Source organism: Miniopterus schreibersii (assembly GCF_964146895.1).
Source record: "Miniopterus schreibersii genome assembly, chromosome: 1".
Classification (NCBI taxonomy): Eukaryota; Metazoa; Chordata; class Mammalia; order Chiroptera; family Miniopteridae; genus Miniopterus; species Miniopterus schreibersii.
The window spans coordinates 104,336,843-104,359,075 of record NC_138101.1 but is presented as its reverse complement, the minus strand read 5'-3'; the positions used below and the strand labels follow the sequence as shown (position 1 = coordinate 104,359,075).

Below are 22,233 nucleotides of genomic sequence, written 5' to 3'. Positions count from 1 at the left end.
TGGGTTCCCCATCCCAGTCTGGGTACATGCAGGAGGTAGCCAGTCGATGTGTCTAGTTTTGCACCGATGTTTCCTTCTCTCTTTCTCCCTACCTCATCCCTCCCTTCCACTTTCTAGAAATGAATGGAAAAGTAAAATAAAATGACAAAGAATAAAGACAAAGACAAAATCTTAAAAGCAGCAAGAGATACAGTTAATTACCAAAAAAAGGAGCTCCCACATGACTGTCAGCTGAATTCGCAACAAAAACATTTCAAGCAAGAAGGGACTGGCTGGCATCAAATATTCAAAGTGATGAAAAGCAAGACCCTACAACTAAGAGTACTCTACCCAGCAAGGCTATCATTTAAAATTGAAAGAGAAATAAAGAGCTTCCCAGACAAGAAAAAAAACTAAAGGAGTTCATCACCAACAAACCAGTATTACAAGAAATGTTAAAGAGACATCTTCAAGAAGGTGGAAAAGAGGGGAATACAGTTATAAAGAATGGCAATAAATACACACCTATCAATAATCACTTTAAATGCAAATGAATTAAATGCTCGAATCAAAAGACAAAGGGTAGCTGAATGGATTAAAAAACAAGACGCAGAGTCACAGAAGGCTATGTGGAGGCAGAAGCAAGATCAGAGTGATGTGAGACAGGCTGGAGCTGCTCTTGCTGGCTTTGAAGATGCATAAAAAGGCCATAAAAAATGTAGGTGGACTCTAGAAGATGGACAAGGCAAGAGAACTAACTCTTCCTTAGAGTTTCCAAAAAGGGAGACTGCTCTGCTGACACCGTGACCTCAGACCAGTGAGACACATGTTGGATGTCTAGCCTACAGAAAGGAGAAATTAAAGATGGCAGCAGACTGAGTGGAAGCTAGAATGACACTCTCCTGGGACCAAACTGGAATAACCACTAAAATATAGAAAAACCATCCTGAATACTCAACTGCAACTGAAGATGAGCTGGACAGCACTCTCATAACCAAGGAGGAAAAGTGGAGACTGCATAGAGACTGGTAGGAAGTGAGGAAGCATGAGCGGGCTGGCTAGGCTCCTACAGGGAGCAACTGAAGGTCCAGAGGGATATCTCAGCTGTGGAGGGTTCCCACTGAGGACTCTAGGGCCTAAACCCCCGGCTGGACCTCCCAACCAAGAGCACCAGAACTGAGAAAGGTGCCCACATAACATCTGGCTGTGAAATGCAGCCGGCCGCGTTTCTGTCTGCCAGGGAGAGAAAGCTGGAAATGTAGGCACCCTCTTAAAGAGCCAACACACAAAGTTTTGTGTGCAGCCACTCACCTTGGACTAAAGCAGAGGAAGGGTAGAGTGGACTGGAGCTGTGTGAGGAGGATCTATGATTGTGGGCTCTAGAGATAGAGCTCAGAAGGCACCACTCCAGATTCCTGTGTGGAGTCATTCCCCCATACTGCAGAGGCAGATATTTACCTTCCAAGCAGCTTTTGCCTGAGGAGGAAGCAATTACCCCACCCTGCTGGAAAACCTCTTGCCCTACCCTGTGGAGTTTTGAGAGCCTGAGGCTCATTAAGAGAATCAGATTACTCAGCCTACAGAGTGCTTGGAGTCTTTGCCTGATCTGCTTCTGGATCTGGGACTTAGAAAAGCAGACTTTGGTGTGCATCTTCGTCTGGTCCAAATGCACCCACCCCCAACAGGCGGGACTTCAAACTGTGGGTTGTTGATAGCTCCAAAAAGGGTAATCAAGGCCAGTAACAAACATCGTCTGACACTGGCCTGCACCACAGACCACCCAAAAAAGACTGAGAGTGCTAGGAGGCCTACCTAATACATAGAAATAAACCCAAATAGGCAGCGAAATGGAGAGACAAAAAACAAGCCCCAAATGAAAACAAGGGAAGTCTCCAGAAAAAGAACTAAATGAAATGGAGATAAGCAATCTATCAGATATAGAGTAAAGAATACTGATTGTAAGGATGCTCAACAGCACGAAAAAAGATATAAAAACTATGAAAAATGACCAGTCAGAAATGAAGAATGAAATAGCAGAAATAAGGAATATGTTGGGGGGAATAAAGAGCAGATCAGAGGAACGTGAGGACTGAATGAGCAAATTAGAGAAGACAGGGTAGAAATCAGAGATCCAAAAAGAAAATACAATTAAAAACAGGACAGATTAAGGAAGTGGTGGGACAACATGAAATGTAACAATATCTGCATCATAGGAGTGCCAGAAGAGGTCAAAAGTAAGCAAGGGTTACAGACCTGCTTGAAATAATAATGTCAGAAAACTTCCCTAACCTGGTCAAGGAAAAAGTCACACAAGTTCAGGAGGCACAGAAAGTCCCAAGCAAGAAGAATCCAAAGAGCCCAAGCCCAGACACATCATAATTAAAATGCCAAAAATTCAAGACAAAGAGAAAGTATTAAAGGCAGCAAGAGAAAAGCAATCTGTTACCTACAAAGAAGCCCCCATAAGGCTGTCAGCTGACTTCTCATCAGAAACTCTATAGGCCAGATGGGAATGGCATGAAGTATTCAAGGTAATGCAAAACAAGCATCTGAAACCAAGACTACTCTATCCAGCAAGGCTATCATGCAAAATAGATGGTGAAATACAGAGCTTCCCAGACACAAAAAGGCTATAAAGGAGTTATTACCATCAAACCAGCAGAAAATGTTAAAGGGACTGCTGTTATTAGATGTAGAAATAGAAGCATTGCAAGAAATGTTAAAGGGTCTACTGTAATAATAAGAAATAGAAAAACATAGGCATAAAGAATTAAAATGGCAATAAATAAGGACCTGTCAATAATAACCTTAAGGACTTTAAGGGAGAGATCAACAGCAATACAGTCATAGTCGTGGACTTTAACACCTCACTGACATCACTGGATAGATCTTCCAGACAAAAAGTTAACACAGAAACACTGACTCTAAATGGCAAACTAGATCAGATGGATTTAATTTATATTTACAGAACACTTCACCCCAAAGCTGCAGAATATACATTCCTCTCAAATGCACATGGGTCATGCTCAAAGACAGACCACACGTTAGTACACAAAACCAGTCTCTACAAGTTCAAGAAGACTGAAATATCAAGCATCTCAGATCCCAATGGCATGAAATTAGAAATCAACTAGTTAAAACACTCAAAAACATTCAAACACATGTAGGCTAAATAGCATGTTATTAAACAATGAATGGGTTACCAATAAGACCAAGAAAGAAATCAAAAACTTCCTGGAAACAAACAAAAATGAACACACAACAACCCCAAATCTATGGGAAACAGAGAAAGCAGTCGTAAGAGGCAAGTTCATAGCACTACAACCTACCTCAAAAAGCAAAAAAAAATTTTTAGTAAACTATCTAACCCCACAACTTAAAGAATTAGAAAGCTCCCCAGTGAAGCCGTCCAGACTGGGGCTTTTGTTTGCTGGGAGGTTTCTTATTACTGCTTCGATTTCATCAGTTGTTATTAGTTTTTTCAGGTTTTCTGATTGTTCCTGATTCAGTTTTACATTATCTCACTCATATGTGGAATCTAATAAACAAAATAGACTGAGGGTCAAAATAGATCCCAGAGACACAGAAGCATGGAACAGACTGATGAATGTCAGTGGGAAGGTGAGGGTGGGGAGAGATTAATCAAAGAACTTAAATGCATATATGCATAACCCAAGGACACACACAATAGTGTGGTGATGGCCTTTCGGGGGAGCAGATTGGGGGCAGAGGGGATCAATGGGCGAAAAAAGAGGGATATCTGTAATACTTTCAACAATAAATATAAATTAAAAAATAAAATAAATTTAAAAAAATACAAGACCCATATATATGCTACCTACAAGAAACACACCTCAGAATGAAAAGGTACAGTCTGAAAGTAAAGGGATGGAAAAAGATACTTCATGCTAATGGAAATGAAAATAAAAAACTGGGGTAGTAATACTTATAACAGAAAAAACAGACACTAATACAAGGGTTTAATAAGAGACAAAGAAGGTCATTACATAATGATAACAGGATCAATCCAACAAGAGGTTACAACATAGGAGCACCTAAATATATAAAGCAAATACTGATGGACATAAAGAGAGAGGTCAACAGTAACACAGTCATAGTAGGGGACTTTAACATCCCACTGACATAAATGGACACATCTTCCACACAGAAAATCAACTAGGAAACAGTGGCCTGAAAGAACACAATAGACCAGTAGATTTTATTGATATCTTCAGAGCATTTCACCCTAAAGCAGTAGAATATACATTCTTCTTAAGTTCACATGGAACATTTTTCTAGGATAGACCATATGTTAGGACACAATACAAGTCTCAATAAATTTAAGAAGACTAAAATCATATCAAGCATCTTCTCTGCCCATAATGATATGAAGCTAGAAATCCATTACAAGAAAAAAACTGAAAAACAAACACAAGGAGGCTAAATAACATGTCACTCAACAATGAATAATTAACAATGAGATCAAGGAAGAAAAAGAGCCTAAAGAATACCAAAAAAAAAAAAAAAAAAAAATCAATGAAACCAACAGCTGTTTTTATTTGAAAAGATGTTTAAACAAGATTGATAAACCTTTAATCAGACTTATCAAGAATAAGAGAAACCATACACAAATAAGTAAAATTAGAAATGAAAGAAAAGTTAACAACTGACATGACAGAAATACAAATATTATAATATTATGAACAATTAACTATATGCCAGCAAATTGGACAATCTGAAAAAAACAGATAAACTTCTAGAAATACACAATCTTCCAAAACTGAATCAACAAGAAACAGAAATATAAAGAGAGTGATTAAAACTAACAAAATCGAAGTATTGATAAAAAACTCCCAAGAAACAAAAGTCCTGGATCAAAGAGCTTCACAGGTGATTTTACCAAACATTCCAAGAAGAACTAATAACACCTATCCTTCTCAAATTATTACAAATTAATAAAAACTTTAAGACATTCAAGAAACTACAAACGTGCTGGCAAGTATGTAGAAAATGCAGACTTGTACAGCCACTATGGAAAACAGTATGGAGTCTCCTCAAAAAATTAAAAATGGAACTGCCATTTGATCCAGCAATCCCACTTCTGGGAATATATCCTAAGAATCCCAAAACATCAATCAGAAAGAATATATGTACCCCTACGTTCATAGCAGCATTGTTTACAATAGCTAAGATCTGGAAACAGCCCAAGTGCTCATCAGTAGATGAGTTGATAAAAAAAGCTGCGGTACATTTACACAATGGAATACCATGAGGCTGTTAAATAAATAAATAAATAAATAAATAAATAAATAAATAAATAAATAATCTCTTACCCTTTGCAACAAGAGACCTGGAGAGTACTATACTAAATGATATAAGCCAGTCAGAGAAAAGTACAAATATCGTATGATCTCACTTTTATGTGGAATCTAATGAACAAACTAAACTGACAAGCAAAAGAGATCCAGAGACATGGAAGCATGGAAAAGAGGAATCGCAGGGGGAAGAGGGGGAGGGCGGGAAGAGATTAACCAAAGAATGTATTTGTATATATGCATAACCCATGGACACAGACAATAGCGCAGTGAAAGTTGGGGGGAGGGGGTTGATGGGGGGGGCAAAGGGGGGACATCTGTAATACTTTCAACAGTAAAGATAATTTTTTTAAAAAAAAATACCAAAAAGAAAGAAAACAGTATGGAATTTACTCAAAAAATTAAAAATGGAACTACCATTAACCCAGCGATCCCATTTCTAGGGGTGAAGGCCTGGGGTAGGGCAAGGGCTGGGAGGAGGGGGGTAAAGAGGAGGAAAATTTGGAGACATCTGTAATACTGTGAACAATAAAAAGAATTAAATATGCATATCTTAAATGTTAAAAAAAAAATTTTCAATTATTGTATTCAAAGGAAATTTTCTATGAAACATAAAATAGACAATTAGAATGGTTTTCTGCTCAACAGGTATCTTTTATATGCTTACTGGCTGCATTTCTTTCATAAATTCACTACACAGACACTGTCTAATCATTCTATTAATTTAAGAGCAATCTTTGGGATAGCTATGATGTTTTGCAAATATTCTTCTATCTTGACTTTATGATTTTTATACTAAGAAAATAAATTTTAACTCCAGAAAATTAAATCTGTTATAATTTAAAAGGCTCTCCTTATCACAAGATTATAAAAACTTTATTTTGTGGTAATACTTTTGTGGTTTCATTTTCTATATTCAGTCTTCATCTAGAATTCATTCTGATGTAAAGAGCACAAGAGGAGTCAGTTCAATTTTCCTAAGTCCTTGGCCAGTTCTTTGAACATGGGAAGAACATAATTTTAAAAAATATTTCCTATAAATCTTATATTTTCAGCCAGAGAAAGATACTGATCAACTACCTTGTAAGCAACGCTAGTTGTAATCAGATTTCTTTGTGGGAACAATCAGTGAGGCTTAGGCCAATAAATGAAACAAAGACTGTCTTTTAAATATACCTACATACCCCTTTAAGGATGACACTAATTCTTCATTACATGATGAAATAATTGTTCTAAATAATGCAAAACACAGTGACAGAGAAAATGAAATATTCACTTGTTTTAATGTTTTCCCAACACTTATACTGACAAACAAATTCTAAACAGACCAATCACCCTTTCCCAAACACCACACCTCTCCATACCCATTTGATAAATATGAAATTGATTCTTTGTCTTAAAACTCTTTTTTTGTTGTTAATCCTCATCCGAGGATATTTTTTCCATTGATTTTGTGAAAGGGAGAGAGGAAAGGGCGGGGAGAGAGAGAGAAACTTATCGAAACATCGATGTGAGAAAGACACATCAACTGGTTGCCTCCAGCACCTGTCCAGACTGGGGCCAGGGATCAAATCTGCAACCCAGGTATGTGCCCTTGACTGGGAATTGAACCCAGTGCACAGGCCGACCGCCTAACCACAGAGCGATTTCGGCCAGGGCCTAGAATTCTTTTTAAAAAATATATTTTATACAGAGTGAGGGAGAGAGAGAAACATGATGTGAGAGTAAAACATGGATCAGCTGCCTCCTGTATACATCCTACCTGGGATCAAACCTGGAAACTTTGGGCATATATTCTGACCCAGAATCAAACCAGCAACCTTTTGGTGCAAGGGAGGACACCCAACCAACTGATCCACACCAGCAGGACAAGTCTTAAAAACTCTTGAAAATGAGCTTAGGAATTTTTTAGAAGTAATCTGCAGTAGTTTATTTCTTATTACCATAAAAATATTATATTGCATTAACTTACTAGAACTACATAAAATAAATCAAAATATAAACTTCAGTGCAGTACAAAATGATAGCTAAACTATGAGAAATTACTTTTCTACCTTTCCTGTATAACTATTAAATCTTTCTTATACCACCCAAATTTAAATAACTCAGAAAAGTTCCTGAGAGATAAACATACTAGATTGACAGCCAAAATATGCAAATTAACAATTTAAAATGTTTATTACCTATACTGATAAACAAATTTAATTTTAAAATTCAGAAAAAGTTTTTGCCATTTGAAAAAAAATTACACCAATGTAAATGTTTTACAGTTTAATTCTATCTTGCTTTTGAATTCATTTTAAAAATCCATATCCATATCCACCAAGTTGAACAAAAGAGTGTATGAGTTCAAAAAAATTATACTCATAGGGAAGTTTACAAATGCCTTTGAAAATCAAGGCACTTCAAAATTTTACCAAAAATATCCACTCTATTACTTAGAATATGGGTATTTAAATACTTATGTATATCATCTTTGTATTTTATTCCCCCAGTAAGCAGGCAGTGACTTAAGATATTTTCCCTTCACTTAAAATCCCTCAAGGGCTTGCCATTGCCTTTTACAAAAAATCAAAATCAATTCCTTAACTGGATATCATGTCACCATGACCTGGGCTCTGCCTACTTTCCAGTCCCTCCAGTCCTTGCATCACCCTCCCCTCCTCCTCCAAGGCACTGCTCCAGCCATCTTCACACAAGCTATTCCCACAACCACCCCTCTCCAAGTAACTCCTAGTCTTCCTTCAAGTTCAGCTTAAGTATCACTTTCTCAAAAATGCTGTCTTTCCCTGATGCCAACAAAATTAGCCCTATTTTAAGCAGACATGCACACAGTATTCTATCTACATTTCACTTCAAATGTTCTTAATCTTTAAATACTTCTAATAATTTTTTTGTTAAGGTGGAGAGTTCCTCAGCTTTCTCAACTCCTGGTTCCTATTTTCTTAGTAATTTTCTTCCCGAATCCCCTACACTGAAAGAAATACCTAACAGTTCTATTAGGCTCAAACAATTGATAAGTATTTGTGTCTTAACAAGTTAGTATCCTTTTGAAAAATGATACACATAAATTGAAAAATATTTTAACTTTATTTTTAAATAACCAGAATTAGTTATTATGGGATATGTGCACCTATTGGGCATTGCACAACTTCCCAAACCTTGAAATCAGATTGGATACTAACATCCTCATTTCCTGTTCCACAATGGTTTTTGCATGGTACTTGCTTTTTATCACAGCTACCACCAAAACACCAACTTCATACAGATATCACAGCATCAAAAACACACAAAAAAAGTTACCCTGTATTTTAAATCTACCTGAGAACAAGCACCTTAAAGTGCTTCTCTTTTTATATCTAGCACAAAACTTGGCATACATAATGAACCAGATAAAAAAAAAAGCCCATTAACGGTATTACATAGAAAACCAGATTTAATAAAATGTTATCTTAAACATTTTTTTTAAAAGGAAGCACAATCAAATGTTGAAACTGAACTACTTTGACCTAGAAGTTTGCACAGTGTCCAACAGATGTCGCTATGTTTCTTCTGAAAGTTTGGAATACACCTAGGAGTTCTCTGAGATGCCCTGGGGTAGAGTTTGGGAACTGCAGGTTTACAATCTATACTACAGTGTCTTCATTCACCATATTCCTAGCACCCACCCAGCACAGTGGATGGTATCAATTTTCAGATTATATAAACAGACAACTTCTAAAAACTTCCACTGCACAAAGTATTGATGAGACTACAGACTTTATTTACAAAAAAAAGGTAGCAGGATGGATTTGATCCATTGACTGTAGTTTACTCATTCTTGCCTTAGGATATTTAGCCAGCAAAAAAATGAGTAACCTATGTTTCAGTTGATCTGGAATGCATTCTGTGAAAACAAACAATGCACACAAGTGCAAATTACATAATTTCATAGGCATATGATTGTATGAGCATTGAGAAAGGTAGGAAAGTGTGTACCAGGTTGTTACCACTGGTTGCTGGGAGGGTAGGGAGGGTAAGGATGGTAGAAAATGGGGGAGAGGGGTGGGAATGAGGAAGGGAGATGAAAATCCCCAAGCACACTTAAAATAACTTGTAATAAAAATCACCTTGTGTGTATAAGCCATTTATAAACATTAAACATATGTACGTGGTAGGTTTGGGTACATGTTTAAACTTGTGTGAATACCTAAAGGGATACAGCTTAAAAACTAGTCACCAAACTGGGGATTATCTCAGGGTGGTGGGATTTCAGTTCATTTTTTTCTTCTTTTGCCTTTGTATTGTCTGAATATTTTATGTAAAAACACTATTGTTTGTTTAAGCAGAAACAAACCCATACTCATTTTTATATACAATCTACACAGGAGGAGAACAATATAAAAAGTCTGGGGAATATTTGTATACTGAGGTTGAAAGATTGTAAAAAACATATATGTTATATAAAATTTTTTCAAATTTCAAAATATGTATAGTATGCTTACATTAAAATATATATATACATGTATTTACATATGTGTGAATATATTTAAATATTAATACGTAGGGGAAAGTCTAGAAGAATGAACACTAAACAGTTAACAGAGTTTTCTCCTGGGAAGAGGAGTAGAACTGAGCTGCTGGGAGACCATACAAAGTAAAGGCTCCATGGATTTCTTTCTTTAAAGCTTACATTTTTAATATGAACAATTGCTTATTCATTCTTCTTGTCATCTTTTTCTTTTGTAATTACAAAAAAAAGTTTTGTTGTTATTGGTGAATAATTTCTGTTGTAAATAGAGAATTATTTTTTTTAAAAGATCACCATTTTTTGTAACCACTTTTCCTTTGTCATAGTAGAAGAGTTACAGACACCCACACCTTGGCTGACTTTGTGTAAAAACTGTCCTAACTTCTCACCAGGGTCCCAATTCTCTATTCACTAAGTTTGTTTAATTTTAGTTTACTACGACCAGAGTCACTATACAAATTATTCTGAAACAGGTTTAATGATCCTGTCTGATCTCTTCTACATTCCCAGATCTCTGCAAATTTCTCACTTCTTAATGAAATAGCTCTCACTTCTTGATAGATTATTCCTCAGTTTTTGATAGAATATTTCACACTTCTTGATAGAATTCCATCTTAAGGAAAATATCCAGAGAACTTATTTCAGTTGCAATCCCCACCCCCAAATAGCAACAAATCCTATCACATATCATAACTCACTGCACAACTTGTGAGGCCAATAATAATTCTAAATTTTATTGTATCTGCAGTAAAAAATAACACACAGTATTTGAAAGTTGGGAGAAATAAAATGAAATCAAACTGTCTTATTGCCCAAAGAGGTTCAAATCTGACAGCAGAAATGCAGGAGAGAATAATAAGAATTGTTATACACCTACAAATGTAAGTATTCTGTATACTGTTACTCATCTAAAAAAATTACCTCTTCATTATAAGCTAAGAGACTAATGTCAATGGACTTCATCTTTCTTTTACTCTTTAGTAACATTACTTTTGACCATTCTATCGCATCCAGTTAGCCTCCAAATGCTACCTCTTATCCTTCCTGATCCTTTGGTGTCCACTATCATCATAGAGAAGTTCAGGCTCTCTTGCTTTAAGTTTTCAATTTATAAACAAAAAATTTTAAAATTTAAAGTTAAAATAATTTAACATTCAATACTCAACAAAATATATTCATGCTATCAAATAAGAACAGGCAACACTTAAGAGTTAATGAATATTTTCTACACTGCTTTGCTTCGTAATAATTACTGTGTTCAGCTTCAGAGTTCAGGCCCTTTCTGCCCTGCACAGCTAATTCTTCCAAAGGCTGTGTCTTCCAAGCATGCACTACTCCTTTCCTGGGGATCTCAAGTAAGATTAAGTGGTTAGTTGTTAATATTATAATGATGATTTTAATTGTCTGATATACATACACGCTTTCAAATTTTTTATGGTACTGGTATACCATAAAATCAGTGAAATGTTAACTTCTAATCAAAGCTGGATCTGAAATTCTTTTCCAGGATAATGTCCTAGTAGGGAAATTCAATCTGATTGTTCTAATTCACAGCATTTACCTTCCCGTCCAATCCCCCAAATGAAAAATATCTGCATTCATTTATTCAATAAGCATATATAAGATTGCTTTCCTTTTCCTCAATTTTCAGCCTTCTTCCTCTTTCCCTTTCCCCCTAAAAAAGAGCCACAATGGAAAAAACCTTGGTAAAATGAAGTCAAGCAGACATGGTTTTGAATCCTAACTCTGTGACGCTAGTTTATTTTTCTGTGTCTAAAATTTTCTCCCCTATAAAGTAGAAAAAATAATGCCTTCCTTTCAAGAAAATTTCTGTGAAGGTATGTGAAAAGAACATATCGCATTGCTAAATAACAGGTCCTCGATAAACGGTAACTATTCAGTTTAAAAGCCTACAATATTTCCCCCAAATCGTAGTTATCATCAGGCACCTCAGTTTTCACCAATCATATTTTAGAAATAGTTATGCATAAAATAATATGGAACTTATTTTTTTTACTTTTAATCACATTTTGACAATTGCATGTAAAATAATATTAAGTGATTTTTTTTTGATTTTTTTTTTTAAACATATCTTTATTGATTTCAGAGAGAGGAAAGAAGAGGGAGAGAGAGAGAGATAGAAACATCAATGATGTGGGGTAGCTTCAATGATCAATGGAAAAGCTAAATAACCAACAAATGTCCACTGTTTCATTTAGGCCAGAGAGGTTATTTTTCTGTAAATTACAACTCTTTTGGGTTATATAATTAATTTCACCTATCTGAATTTTCTTGCATCCTTATGCCTAAGAACATATGTTGCATGTTGCACAATTACTGGTATATTGTAATTGCTTAGACATTCAGCAACCCACTGTAGTGTTTTTATCTCAGAGTTTTAATACTGGCAGAAGTATCTAGGAATAAGGAAATTTTCCTACATAACAGTACTATCAAGCACATCTAAGAAAATTAAAATTAATTCAATATTATCTAATATACTCAAAATTTAAATTCACCCAATTATTCCCTGAATTTTTTTATTTTATTTTTGTCCAAGACCCAATAAAAGATCCCTTATTCCATTTGTTTTTGTCTCTTAAGTCTCTCTTCATCTAGAGCAATCCCCTTTTCTCTGTTTTTCATGATATTGACTCGTTTTTGAAGAGCCCAGGCAGTTGTCTTGTAGAATGTCTCACATTCTGAATTTGTGTAATTATTTCTTCATGCTTAGATTTAGGTTAAACACTTTTAGCAAAAATATTACAGGCTTCTTACAGGAGCCCCTCAGGATGTATATAATGTCAAGTTGTCTCACTACTGGTAATACTGGAGTTGGTCACTTAGTTAAGGTGGAGACCACCAAATCTGTGCATTATGAAGATACATTCCCTCCTTTGTAATTATAAGTAATTTGTGGATGACACTTTGGAATTCTGTGACTATCATTTTTCAAAAACCTTTCTCCCAGTGGTTTGAACATTCATCAATAACGAATTGATCATTACTTCAATTTTAGTTAGGAGTTTCAAAAAAGTTTAGTTTCTAAAAACATATTTCTGAGTAGGTGTTAAAGTGAGAGTGGTAATAGTTGCTTAAAATCCTTTAATTGTTACTGTTTAGGTGGTAGACCAGTTGTTTATATTTGACAGCCAAAAGAGCTTTGCTTTAATCCTTTATGTGTGTTGTCATGATTCATAATCTTTTACCCTTTGCAGAAACAATGAAACTTTTTTTCTTTAGAAAGAACTTGTTTCTTTTAAAAAATATTAATGAAGGGTGGTAGCATGGTCCAGTAGAAACATAGTGCAAGCCACATAATTTAAAATTTTCTAGGTACTACATTAGAAAAGTAAAAAGAAACAGGTAGAATTAATTTTAATAGTATATTTATTTAAATAAACATACCCAAAATATTTTAACTTATAATCATTATTAAAATGTGGGATGCCTGCAATAAAAAAAAAAAAGCCTTAATACTCTGAGTATATAAGATTTTAAAACAAATTTATTGTCACATTTTCATACAATTAAAGAGTTAGATATTAATAAAGTGACACAGCATTTTACGAAAAGTGTTCCCAATATTCTGCCAATCTGAGATAACCTACTATCAAAAATCTGTATTTGAGAAGAAATTTTTCTAATTTTAGGATCTAAGACTTGACCTTTATTTTTTAAAAATGAAAATAACATATTTCTTAGTAACATATTATTTTTTCCATTTTTGAGGTTAAATATCACTTCTCACTGCTATTTCCGAAGTGTGCTTCAAATAGCCTTGATTACCTTGCCTTTGTTCAGGGAAACTAGATAAAATAAAACTAAGATAAGGTAGAGTAAAAGGCTCTGTATAATAACCTAATTACTACAGACCACTAGATCCAAAAGAGGTATATTAGATTTTTAGAGAGCAGAGTTTCAAGAGCTTAAGTCAGTAATAATAATATCAAAGATGTGTGGACTTCAAGGGTTCTTTAAAATAAATATTCATACATTAATTCTTTCAAAAACATTAGTCGGAATCTACTATATATAAGAACAAAAATTTTTTCTTTTGTTGTTTATGGTTTCTCACTTCACCCTAACCCACTTCCATCCCCACAATACAAGCTTGATGAGAGCAAGAACCTTGCCTGGCATCTATGTGGGTACTCAATAAATATTTATTGAATGAATGAAGGATGCTAAGCACACAAGTTACAACAATAAGACAAGTTACAAATACAATCACAGCTCACACAAACACAACCAGAACAATGTGATGGGAGCCAAGAAAGGGTGTATATATAAGGTGCAGAGAGAACTGGCCTAGAGAGTCAGGGAGAGCATTTGTGCAAACTGTGATTATTGATGTGAAACCTGAGGGAGGAGTAGGAGGCAGCCAGTGAAAAGCAGAATGTATGTAGCCAAAGGAACAGCAGGTGCAAAGACCTAGAAACTAGGTGGCAGTGGAAGAGACAAAGCACTCAAGGAAATTCAGAATTGAGTAGGCAAGGACCACATTGTGAGGAATTTTATATGCTTAGTTAAGAAGTTTGGCAAGGGCTTTAGATGAGAAATGAAGATAACACTCACTTCTTGTTGCAAAATGGAGATTAACTTGAAGAGAACAAGGCTAGAGACAAGGAAACCAGTTAGAAAGCCACTGCAGTAATCTCAGGTGAAACCTGAAATCTTATTAGGAAAGTAGCAAGAGTGACTAAGATAAACGGGCAGATGTGATGATTTTTTAGGGTGAAATTAATAAGCCTTGGAGAAGGATTAAATGTGAACATGAGCGTGAGTTAATGTGGAGTAAGGGTGATGGAGGAGTCAAAGATGACTGACAAGTTTCTGGCTTCGACAACGGCTAAACAGAGGTGCCAGTCACTGAGGAAGGGGACACAGTGGGAGAGATCATGGTGTCTACTGGAGACATGGAGAGTTTAAGATGATTATGGGACGTGGGTGTGGAGGGCAACAAGCTTGGAACTCAGTAGAGATTCAGGATGGAGATACACCTTGAAACTGAAGTTACAAGATAAAATGAGATAGACTAAGAAGTGTAAAATCTGAGGAAAGCTGAGGACCAACTTCTGCAGAACACCAACGTTTAAGAGGAGAAGCCTGCAAAAGTCACAGAGGTCAGAGGACAAGAGAATATGGCATCACCAGGTGGGAGCTGGAAGAGAGAAAGGGAGAGAGAGAGACAAAGGGAGAGAGAGAGACAAACAGACAAGGGGGGGGGCCACTCACAGACGTGCACACACACACAAACTCTGGAATTTGGTGGAAGAGTCAGTCCCTTTGAATCTTTTGAGTGCCTACTCATGTGCGTGTGACGGGATGAAATAGTACAAAGTATGTTTTCTTACCACAATGGAATTAAACTAGAAATCAACAATAGATACTTGTAAAATCCTAAAATATTTGGAAAGTAAGCAACATACTTCTATAGAGCCAACAGATTAAAGAAGAAATCACATGAGAAATTACAAAATATTTTGAACTTAATGAAAATATAGTAGGTCAAATTTGTGCAATGTAACTGAAGCAATGCTTAGAGGGAAATTTCAAGCATTAAATGTCTACATTTTAAAAGACATGTAGAAAAAAAAAAAAAAAGACATGTAGAAGGACTGATTTTGGATCAGAGGAGGTACACTTCTTTTGTTGTAACAAGAAGGAAGGTGAGATAGGGAAGCTTGGTAGTAGTTATGGGAGTCATTGTTAATTGCTTGTATAATCTCTAAAGTATGAGGTGAGTAAACTGTTGATGGTGCAGGCAGGCTAGGGATGTTGGGAAGTGGGATGTTTGTAGGTGGTTATAAACGTCTGAACTAGCTGCAGTGAGAATGGAAGAAAGCACTGAAAAGGAAAAGCAGGATCACTGGGCTGCACTGAAAGTCCAGTTAAGGTTGGTAACTATTTAAAGAAGTTCAAATATGAGAATGAGAATATAAAGGGAAGAGAAAATAGACACTGAAAACTGAATTTTTCTAGGCAGATGAGTAGAGTGACACTGAAGTAAGAGGGTTGAAGACATCAGCAAGTGACCGTCAACAGAATCTAAGATAGGGAAGGAAATGAACAGGAGTGAAGTGAGATGGGTAAAAATGGTGCCTATATAATATGGGAACCCCGGAAGGACAGCAGACAGTGGTGAGAATGTAATATTATTTTAATATTTCAGCACTGTGGAGTAATGACAAGGAGTAGGGTGCAGTTATAGAAGCTGGTGTTTTAAGTAGCATGAAAGAGAAGTCATTGGAGATGATGAAGTTAAAGACCTGGAGATGACATTAGAAGGGTAAGCCAAGCAGACACTCAAATTATCCAGAACAATGGCAGACTTGGAATGGAGAGGAAGACTGTAAAACAAGACCTTAAGTTTTTCAATAAATGAAAGTGAATAGTACATAGTCAATAGTGAATGAGAAAATTAGAGATAAAATTCAGTGGCCCACATCTTGAAAGAGTAGCAACTTTTATAACTAATTATTTTACAGTTTTGAAAGCTATTTTTATATCATTCTTCAGTAATCAACTATGTTCTAGAGAACTGATATCATTCTAAATATCACTAACAAAGGGAGTACTTTTCTCATGGAAAACAAGCATTACAGATTTTATTCAAGTATACCACATGTTTACAAATTGTTAAGTTCAGCTAAAAACAAATTCTGAGTAAAGATGCATTAATTCTTGAACATAAAAAACAAACAGCACATGAATAATTTATTAAAAGCTTTTGCTGTCAGCAGCTTTACTAACAGAATATTTATGAAATCCCATGGGACAATCTAACAATGTAAATATATGCAAAAGAGAACACCAGACTAAGAATTCTTAATGAATCTTACAATACCAAAGCTATGTTCTACAAAGAATGCTGTACATGCACAAGCTCTACTGCAAAATAAACAGATGTTTCAGAAAAATCATGTCATAGTCTTACAAGATCTGAAGACCATGTTGTAGAATTCTTCTGTTCAATTTAATGATGGAAACAAACTAAATCCAAAAACTTATTAACTCAAGCCTCAGACAAATTCATATTCCATTCACTGATTTTGTAATGTCCTGATAATACACTTCAGATGTGAAATAATTGGGGGCCTCTAAAATCCAAGAAAACATGTTAATAATATCAGAAGAATAAGACACAAGCCCCAAAATACAATAAAGCCATATTATCTATAACAGCAAAGCAGTTGTAAATACATTTGTGGGAGTAAAATAAGCCTTTTCCATACCACTATAACTGTACTTACCAGCCTCAAGACCATGACAAATAAATGTCTGGATTTTTTTTCAGGTTTTACTTTTAATTTTTTTGTTCATTTTTAATTCATTTTTATTTTTCAATTACAGTTGACATATATTATTAAATTGGTTTCAGGTGTACACCTCAGTGATTAGACATTACATGACTTACTGAGTGATCATCTCGATGGATCTTGCACCCAATTTGACACCATACAGAGTTATAACAAAAATTCTGCAGATGTAGAATTAGTTACTAAAATGAAATGCAAATAGCCCTTAGTCACCCTTTTAACAGATCTCGACCGACTCACAGTAAGAGAAATGAAAAGTACACTGAGATACAATTTTTCACCTATCATACTGGTAAAAACCCAAATGTTTAACAACATGGAAGTATAAGGAAAAAGGCTAATGGAAATGCAAAATGTTACCCACTATAAAGGAAAGTTGCAACATCTAGCACAACTATATATGCATTAGTCCTTTGACTTATTAGCAATCCCATGTCCATGAATCTATCCCAAAGGTACACTGGCCAAAATATGAAAACAGGTACAAGCAAGACTACTCATTGTAGTGCTACTTGTAGTAAAAATCTGGAAGCAACCCTGATGTCTATCAATAAGGGACATACACATTGAACAAACTATGGTACACTGACACAATGAGATACTATGCAGATATAAATAAGACTACAGAATAATTTTATATTCTACCATGGAGTGATCTCTAGAATAATTAAGTAAAAAAGCAAGGTTGGAGACAAGTGGGTATTTTTATCTAAAAAAGGTGGGATATTAATACACACACACAATTTCTAACACATATAAAAAGAGGAAATATGGTTAGAAGAGACAAGGATCCAGCTAGATGTCTTTAAACAGACATTGTCCATAGACTTGACTTTGGGACCACATAAATATTGTACATAATTGAAAAACAAAATTCAATTTTAAATAGCCCTAAAAATTAAAAGCAGAAATGAAACAAATCTAAATCTCTGGTTATCATTATAACCACACAGAGAAGAACTTGTCTAAGAGAATTTAAGAACACAATAACCAAATTATACATAGTGGAATATGCCTTAAGAACCAAAAGAATTGCATAAATTTTAAACTGTTTTAATACCCATTTTGTTGCAGTTACTATGAGGTGGTGTGTGTGTGTGTGTGTGTGTGTGTGTGTGTGCGCAATAAAGCAAATGAGTAAATTTCATTGCCATCATGGAGAATAAAATTTTCAATGTGGAAAAGTGATATAGATATAAAAACAATATAAATTTGTATTTATTTTAAAGCTACGTAATTCCTAGCTAACTTCACTGAAAAAGCATAGTAAAAATGACCAACCCAGAAGCAATGAGTACTTTCCATACCCAGATTTTGGCTCTAAATTCCATTTTCTGCACAAAAGAGCCTTCAAAAAACTAGCTCACTCCAGGACTGCAACTGAAACAAAAATGAATCTGCAACATCTTGTTATACCAGAAAACAAAAAGCTACCAACTACTGCTAGGGTCATCCCAAAAGACTCATGAGGCTCTTAAAGGGCCAAATATGGAATATTTAAGCACTGATAATGGTAACGCAGTAAGTTGAAACACTCAAATACGTTGAATTCCATTACTTTATAATGACCTCAAAAACAAAACAAAAATTAATTGGTTACCTTTGGAGACTGTTACAGAACTAATTCATTACTTTGAAAACTGGCATGTAAGAGTGAAAAAATTAAGCATTTTTCCTAATCAAACTGTTCCTAAAGGCAATAAATTGCTGATGAAAGTAAGTTTCTGTTTATAGAAGTATTCCACCTACTAATGAACTAATGATACAATATTACCATTTTACAACCCTTAATGAATTAAAAGTTCTAAGCAATAAACATTAATGGCTTAAGAGTCAGCAAACTTTTCCTTTAAATGGGCTAGATGGTGTATATACGTTAGGCTTTGCAGGCTACATACAGTCTGTCACATATTCTCCTTTGCTTTTAAGCTTATATTTTTAACATCATTTAAAAATGTAAAAACCGGCCGGGTGTAGCTCAGTGGTTGAGTGTCAACCTAGGATCCAGGTGATCGGGGTTCGATTTCCGGTCAGGGCACATGCCTGGGTTTTGTGGGCTCCATCCCCAGTTGGGGACATGCAGGAGGCAGCCTATCAATGACTCTCTCATCATTGATGTTTCTCTCTCTCTTTCTCCCTTTCCTTTCCTCTCTCTGAAATCAATAAAGATATATTTTTAACAAAAAAAACCAACAAAACAAAAAAGTAAAAACTAGTATTAGCTCATGGGATGCACAAAAACAGGCCAGAGACCAGATGTGACCCACAGGTCACAATTTGCTGAACCATGATGGCCAGTAGCAACATAACATGCTGCTTGATGAAAGCATGCACCACCACCACCTATGTGGTGGTCCCACAAAATCCTAGTGGATTAAACAAAAGTACCACCAAAAATAAATTTAGCAAAGACGGTTCTAAGTTATTTGTCAGATATAATTTAGCAAAGACGGTTCTAAGTTATTTGTCAGATAACCATATGCTTTGCTTTTATTTTAACAGGTACCTAGAAATCTAGCAGGTGAGCTTTAAAATAAAGCTCTTAATTATTGCCTTCAACCCAACTAGAGCAGCTGACGCTCTGTCTCTCACAAAGATAAAAATGCAGTAACTAACACTGACCCAGGGAACAGAAGAGGTCAGACAGCTATGCAGCCCCTCCTAAGTTACAAATGTGACTTCTCTATATGAACCCTGTAATTTTACCCTATTTCAATATAAGCATAAATGCATATTCTAAAGACAAACAAAAGATTTTGGAATTATACATGTAATTTCTCCATTTGAACGGACAGTTCAAAATTTATACACTTTTATTGAATAATCACAAGTCATGTTAAGTGTTCATTTAAAGAAATTTTCCTGCAGATGCCACTATGCACAAAAGCAGAATCTCTGAAGTCACAAAACACAGTGCTGAGTTCTCTGCTGATTTTTATTAAATACTTTGATTATTAAGAGAAAAGTATTTGCTTTCAGATGATTACATCTTTAAAATAGCAAAACTCAGTTGGGAAAAAAGATAATTATATAAACAAATTTTCATCTCATATATACAGCTTTTCAGAAATGTACTGTGTATGACAAAGTCAAGTAACACTAAACCATACCACATATACGTACATATACCAGTGCCCACAGTATCTAAAATAAAGGTTCCTGCACAGAGTAGGCATCAGTGTGTTTAAAACTTTTGAGGTTCAAATTTTAAATCCTATAAACTAGATTTACAACTAGAAAAATGGCTAAGTACATTATCGCGCAATGATATTATACAATCACTAAAAATTATGAGAGGGATTAAGAATAATGGATAAGGCCATGAGTTCAAGAGTCAAGCTGCTGAGTTCAAATCCTGTTTCTGTCATTTGCCAATTATGTGGCCTTGGAAAAATTATCTAATTTCAGTTTACTCATCTATAAAATGGGGATAATAGTTACTGCCTCATAATGCAGTTGAGAGGATTAAATCATATAACACATGTAAACCATTTAGCACCATACCTGGCACATACTAAGCATTCAAAAATGCTATCAAATTGTGGCAAAAATAAGCTATAGAGCATAGATTTTCAACCTTTTTCATCTCATGACACACACAAACTAATTACTAAAATGCTGCAGTACACCAAAAAATATATTCTTTGCAGATCTGACCAAAACATACATACAATTTTGATTCGTTCACACCAGGCGGCTATCATTGTGTTGGCTGTTGTCATTTTTTTATTTGACTATCTAAGGGAAAAGAGGTCAGTGCCAATAGTCAGGTACTGCATGTTTTAAAAATTCTTGCATCACACAGGTTGAAAATCACTGCTAAAGAGTATGATTTTTAAAATATATATGAAATTATATATGTGATCTGATTATAATTATGTAATAATTATGAATATACAGATTATGCATATACAAGAAACAGGAGGTAATACGATAACCTTGTTGATTTGTAATGGTAGAATGACAGTGACACCTTCTTTAAATTTATATAGGATGTAGAACAATAGTTAAAATTTCATATTAAAAATAGTTATTTTATTAATTCTTTCTAGTTAAAAATCATAGCATCTAATAGCAATCAACAGTTGCCTCCATTTGTCACTGCTTTCATTAAAAATAAATAAATCAGACCCTGCCAGCTGGCTGGCTCAATTGGTTGGAGCATCGTCCCAAAACACCAAGGTTGCGGGTCAATTCCCAGGCGGGGTACATACAAGAATCAACCAATGAATGCACGCATAAGTTGAACAACAGATCGATCAAACTCTCTCTCAATAAAAAAATAAAAATAAAAGTAAATGAATAAATATATGCCCATTCACGAGGCTGCCACTTCCCTTAAGAGGTTATCATATTAACAAATTAGTGTAAATCCTTCCACACCTTTTTAATGGATCCTCTCTGTGTCTCTTATTGTCTTTCGTTCACACACACTCAGTACAGGGGGATTTACTCTAAAAATGAAAGGGACCGTATATATTGTTCTGCAACACATTTCTCTCACTTAACAATGTCTTCAATATAGTTCCAAGTCAATACATAGAGTTCGTGCTTTTTAACATATGCACAGTAATCCATACTATTAGTGTGCACATATAATAAACACGTAAATTATTACACAAACCAGGACACCACTGAGAGTGAAAGAGAGTGCTCTTAATAATTATTCTGGTACCACAGGTATAAATCAGACCCATCCCAAACTAACTGGAACATATGATTACCTTACACAGGAGAGTTACACATACTGGTTAGCACTTAAGTCATTTCCAATTTTCTGCTACTACAACAATACTTTAGTGAGCATTCTTGTACTTATACTTCTTTGCACACGTAAGAGATAGCTGTAGGACAGGTTTCTAAACAGAACTGAGTCAAAACAATGTGTATCTTAAATTTTTAAAAATGGCACCACCTACAGAAAGGCTGTATCAATTTATATTCCCTTCAATAGTATATAAAATAGATTTCCCCCCCCTTTCCCCTGTCAAAATTGAGTTGCTTCTAAATGCTTATCAAGGGGAGAGAAACAAGACAGTGGTGTAGGTAACAGCTGTACAGCCCGTCTCCCACAACCGCATCTAAATTACAACTAAAATACAAAACC

The 22,233-nt window shown here is 35.1% G+C and overlaps 1 protein-coding gene across 5 annotated transcripts in view; it reads right to left on the bottom strand.

Moving 5' to 3' along the window:
* NEO1 (neogenin 1) overlaps positions 1-22,233 on the bottom strand; it is a 273,254-nt gene that overhangs the window by 168,577 nt on the left and 82,444 nt on the right. The window contains exon 1 of one of the 5 annotated variants that reach the window (XM_081130190.1): positions 16,745-16,764. The exons of the other annotated variants lie outside the window; for them this stretch is intronic. The gene's annotated coding sequence lies outside the window, so the exon portion shown is untranslated. Of the gene's footprint in view, positions 1-16,744; positions 16,765-22,233 lie in introns of those variants that run through there. 5 annotated transcript variants of the gene reach the window in all.